This window comes from Dasypus novemcinctus, chromosome 8 (assembly GCF_030445035.2).
Source record: "Dasypus novemcinctus isolate mDasNov1 chromosome 8, mDasNov1.1.hap2, whole genome shotgun sequence".
Classification (NCBI taxonomy): Eukaryota; Metazoa; Chordata; class Mammalia; order Cingulata; family Dasypodidae; genus Dasypus; species Dasypus novemcinctus.
Genome location: NC_080680.1, coordinates 57328059 through 57334268, shown reverse-complemented (window position 1 = coordinate 57334268; position 6210 = coordinate 57328059).

Sequence of the window (6210 nt, the reverse complement as noted above, 5' to 3'; positions counted from 1 at the left end):
AACCTTAAATTCTATTGAGATTTTGCAGATAAACCTCTAATGGTCTGCCCTGTTGAGACCACATGATGTCAAGCTCTCATCACCCAAACTCCAGCCTGACCCAAGGAGTCAGACCACTTCCCTGCCCTGAGGTGAGTACCACCCAACCTCAAGCCTGTACTGCCTAATCTCCAGCCTGTCCCAAAGAATCTCCTCCTCCTCCCTTCCCTAAAGTAACCATCACCCAACCTCCACCCTGCCCTGAGGAGTCTGCCATCCAACCCTTGCCTGAAAAGATTAATGCTGTATCACCAGATGAAACTGCAAGGGAATGCCCTGAGGTAATTTGCTTGTAAAATGCTTCTTATGCTTCTACTTATCCACCCCCACCACCCCTCATCACTTCCATAACTAGGCTTAAATCACAACAAGCCCCCAATGATGAAGTAAAAAATGTGACCTAAGAGGAAGTATACTGTAATTTTTTAAAAACTGCATGAGTTTTCCAATTTATATATACAGAAATCAGGGAAATAATGTGTGGAAATGGATATTAAGGGTATGGGATGATGGTGGAAGGAATGTAAAGTAAAATCAGGTTGAATTTATTGATATGGACCAACAAGCATAGATTCTGGATTCATTGTTGTAGTTTGAAGGGTTAGAAAAGGCTCTAACAGACAGATAAAGTAGATACAACCACCAGGTATTGGTTCCTTTGAGGGCTAAAGAGACCCATGGGTGCTATGGTCATGGCAGATGGGGTTAACTGCCATGTCAGATGGCCCTTCTTTGGAGCTGGTGTTTATGCATGATGAATCTGGACTCAGATGGGATCTCTCTTCATAAGACTTTCATGCTACTGTGCTGGAGTTGTAGTTGGTGTTGGGGTTTAAGATATATTTAGGGGATCTGAATCTCGGGACTGACAATGTGATAGCCAGGCCCTGAGCCTCAACAGACTCCAGCACCTACAATCTGATTTATTGGACTCACCTCACTCAGCTAAGATGGAGTTGAAGAAGGACAACCACCACACCATGGAGCCTAGAGTGCCTACAACTGAAAGCGGGAGGATTGCATCCAGTATCCATGTGGAATCTGAGCCTCCTCTTGACATAGAGGTGCAATGGACACAACCAATCCAATGTCCACAGAGAAAAGGTGGCATTGGAGTGGGAAAAGTGGACATGGTGGCTAATGGGTATGGGGAATGGCAGGAAGAGAGGAGATGTGGAGGCGTCTTTAGGACTTGGAGCTGCCCTGGATGGTGCTTCAGGGGCAATCACCGGACATTGTAAATCCTCACAGGGCCCACTGGATGGAATGGGGGAGAGTATGGGCCATGATGTGGACCATTGACCATGAGGTGCAGAGGTGCCCAGAGATGTACTTACCAAATGCAATGGATGTGTCATGATGATGGGAATGAGTGTTGCTGGCAGGGGAGTGGTGGGGTGGGGGTGGTGGGGTTGAATGGTCCTCATATATATTTTTTTAATGTAATATTTTTACAAAATCAATTAAAAAAATAAAAATAAAAACATCTAAATTAAAAAAAAAAAAAAAGTAAAAGAAAAAGCTCTAACAGTTTGTTCAGGTGGCTGCTGAAACATGGACCAAAAGAAGGACTACAGTGCCTGAGGTAAAGATGTCCAATTTACCCTGGTAAACTGTAGATGAGGGAATTCAAAGGTTTAGAGAGATTGGATCAATAGAATGGATCTACCATTTAAGACCTGCCCTCCCATCCCAGGAATGTCCAGAGAACACACCTTTTACCACTACTGTGAGGAACAAATTTATGAGACTAGCTCCATATTCCCTGAAGAGCTCTGTGATTGCTCTTCTCTGTAGGTCAGATATTACTGTGGAAACTGCAGTCGTGGAATTAGAATCCTTAAACACTAGATCGGATTCTGGGCCAGCAGAAGACAAGTATCAGCACTGAATCACCAAAGATAAGGTGGGCATGGCTACCACAATGAGAGGCAGACTTGAAGCAGCAATCAAAAGAGTCCAAGTCACATAGACCTATGTTGTTGGCTAATAGATCATGGGGTACCTAGAAGTAAAATAGATGGGCAGTCTACTAAATTCCTATTTGATCTGTATAAGCAGAAAAGTTCTAGCCGAGTAAACAAAACCCTAACTTGAATTACAGAAATGGTCACAGCCCCTTAATCAATACCCAGACTTGAGACAGTTTATAGACCTAGAACCCCTTGAATGAAGGGAAGGCCCTTTCTCCTTTAGGAAGGATCCTGTTACACTGCCAACAATTCATAGTCAATCTTCCTTCCAGCTTTCCCCAAACAAACCTATGGTCTTTACCAAGGTAACTGTTCATTGGGGAAAAGGAAATGATCAGATATTTTGGAGATTATTAGACACTGGTTCAGAAGTTACATTAATTGCAGGAGACCCAAAACGTCACTGTGGCCTAATAATCAGAGTACGGTCTTATGGAGGTCAAGTGATCAATGGGATTTTAGTTCATGTCCATCTCACAGTGTTTCCAGTGGGTCCCCAGATCCATTCTGTGGTTATTTCCCCTTTCCAGGATGTATACTTAGAAGAGAAATACTCAGTAACTGGCAGAATCCCCATATTGGATCCCTAACATGTAGTGAGGTCTATTATGATAGGAAAGGCCAAGTGGAAGCCACTAGAACTGCCCCTACCTAGCAAAATAGTAAATCAAAAGCAATACTGGATTCCTGGAGGGATTGCAGACATCATCATCAAGGATCTGAAGAATGCAGGCATGATGATTCCCACAGCATCCCTTTGGCCTGTGTAGAAAAACAGATGGATCTTGGAGGATGACAGCAGATTATCATAAACTTAACCAGGTGGTGACTCCACTTGCAGCTGATGTTCCAGATGTGCTACTATTGCTTGAACAAATCAACAAATCCCCTGGTAACTGGTATGTAGCTATTGATCTGGCAAATACTTTTTTCTCAATTGCCATTATTAAAGACCACCAGAAACAGTTTGCTTTTAGCTGGCAAGGCCAGCAATATACCTTCATTGTCTTGCCTCAGGGTATATAAACTCTCCAGTCCTATGTCATAATAGTCTACAGGGCCCTTGATTGTCTCTCCCTCCCATAAGACAATAAGCTGCTCCATTATATTAATGATATCATGTGGATTGGATCTAGTGGGCAACAAGTAGCAATTACTCTAGACTTACTGGTAAGGCATTTGTGTGAGAGAGAATGGGAGGTAAATCAAACAGTTGTATCTAGCTCCTCCAACGACCAAAAAAGAGGCACAATGCTTAGTTGGTCTCCTTAGAGTTTGGAGGCAACATATTCCTCATTTGGGTGAGCTACTCTAGTCCATTTACTGAGTGACCAGGAAAGCTGCTGGTTTTGAACACGAGGAAGCTCTGTGACAGGTCCTCTGCAAGCTGCACTACCACTTTAGCCATATGACCCAACAGATCCAATGGTGCTGGAAGTTTTAGTGGCAAATAGAGATGCTGTCTGGAGTCTTTGGCAGACCCCGATAGGAGAATCACAATGCAAACCCTTAGGATTTTGGACCAAAGCCCTGTCATCCTCTGCAGATAACTACTTTTCTTTTGAGAAACAGCTTTTGGACTGCTACTGGGCCTTAATAGAGACTGAACATTTAACCATGGGCCACCAAGTTACCATGAGAACTAAGTTGTCTATCATGAGTTGGGTGTTTTCAGACCCACAAAGCCATAAAGTTGGGCATACACAGCAGCACACACCATCATAAAGTGGAAGTGGTATATATGAGATAGGGCTCGAGCAGGTCCTAAAGGCACAAGTAAGTTACATGAGGAAGTGGCCCAAATGCCCATGGTCACCATGCTGCCATATTACCTTCTTTTTCCCAGCCCACAGCTATGGCCTTTTGGAGAGTTCCTTACAATCAGTTGACCGAGGAAGAGAAACCTCAGGCCTGGTTTACAGATGGTTCTGAACTATATGCAGGTATCACCCAAAAGGGACAGATGCAGCAGTGAAGCCCCTTTGTAGAACATCCCTGAAGGACAGTGGTGAGGGAAAATCCCAGTGGGCAGAACTTTGAGCAGTGTACAGGTTGTTCATTTTATATGGAAGGAGAAATGCCCAGAGGTGTGTTTGTACACTGACTGATTCAAGGGCTGCTGCCAATGGTTTGGCTGGATGGTCAGGGACTTGGAAGGAACATGACTGGAAAATTGGTGACAAAGAATTCTGGGGAAGAGGTATGTGGATACACCTTTCTGAGTGGGCAAAAAGCATGAAAATATTTATGTCCCACGTGAATGCTCACCAGAGGGTTACTTCAGCAGAGAAAGATTTTAATAATCAAGTAGATAAGATGATCCACTGTCATCTTATGACAGCGTCTTTCCCCAGCCTCTTTCTCCAGCAATTCCTGTCCTTGACCAATGTACTCATGAACAAAGTGGCCATAGTAATAGGGTTATGCATGGGCTCAACAATATAGACTTTCCCTTCCAAAGGCTAACTTGGCTACAACCACTGCTGAGTGCCCAATCTGCCAGCAGCAGAGACCCACACTCAGCCCTTAATATGGCACCCATTTCCCAAGGTGATCAACCTGTTACCTGGTGGCAGGTTGATTACACTGGACCACTTCCATCATGGAAGGGGCAGTGATTTGTTCCAACTGGAATAGATACATACTCCAGATATAGGTTTGCTTCCTTGCACACAATGCTTTTTTTCAAAACTACTATCTGTGGATTTACTGAATGTCTTATTCACTGCCATGATATTCCACACAGCATTGCTTCTGCTCAAGGAATCCACTTCATAGCAAATGATGTACAGGAATGGGCACATGATCATTGAATTCACTGGTATTACCATGTTCTCCATAATCCTGAAGTAGCTGGACTGATAGAATGATAATTGAAGACTCAATTATGGTGCCAACTAGTTGGCAATATCTTGTAGGGCTGGGGCAATGTTCTCCAGGAAGCTGTATCGTAAATCAGCATCCACTCTGCCCTAAATCAACATCCACTCTGGGTGCTGTTTCTCCCAAAGCCAGGATTCATGGGTCCAGGATTCAAGGGTTGGAAATGGGAGTGGCACCACTCACTATTACTCCTGTGATCCACTAGGAAAATTTTTGCTTCCTGTACCTGCAACCTTAAACTCTGCTGGTGTTCAGGTCTTAGTTCCAAAAGGAGCAGTGCTTCTACTGGGAAACACAGCAATGATTCCATTGAACTGGAAGTTAAGACTGCCACCTGGCCACTTTGGGCTCCTTGTGCCTCTGAATCAACAAGCAAAGATGGGTATTAATGTACTGGCTGGGGTGATTGATCCTGTCTCTCAAGGGGAAATAGGACTGCACCTAAGTGATGGAGGTAAAGAAGAGTTTGCCTGGAATACAGCAGATCCCCTAGGGTGTTTCTTAGGACTACCATGCCATGTATTTAAAGTCAATGGAAAATTGTCACAGCCCAATCCAGGCAGGACTAACAATGGCCCAGAATCTTCAAGAATGAAAATATAGGTCATCTCAGCAGGTAAAGAACCATGGCCAGCTGAGGTGCTTGCTGAAGATAACAGGAATATGGAATGGGTAGTAGAAGAAGGTAGTGATAAATATGAACTTCAATCACATGATCAATTACAAGAAATGAGGACTGCAATGATCATAAATATTTCTTCCTTGTTTTGTTGAATGTTTGTATATGTACGAAAACATATCTTTGTTTTCTTCCTTAACGTTTTGCCTTATCTTATGACATGTTGTATTAGTGTCATGTTGTAGTATTTAAGGATGCCAGGTTTGAGTGAATACAGCCCAAAGACTTGAATATCCAGATGTGTATAGGACAGTTAAATATTGTTACATGGAAATATATAATATATATTTATATAAGAGTTGGATTGTGATGGTTAGGTTAATGTGTAAACTTAGCCAGGTAATGGTACCCAGTTGTTTGGTTAAATAAGCATTGAGCTAATTGTAATACAAGGGCAGTTTGGGGACTTTAATCATCAGTGAGTTGATTGCATAGATGGCTGATTATATCTACAATTAACTAAGAAGACTGCTGTCAGCAATGAGTGAAATCTTATCCAATCAGTTGAAGCCCTTAAAAGAAGAAATGATTTCAGTATTCAGAGAGAGAATTCTCATTCGTACTTCAGAAAACCAGCATCTCCTGGGGAACTCATGGAGGACCTTCACTGGCGCCCTGGCTTACAGCCTGTCCTAT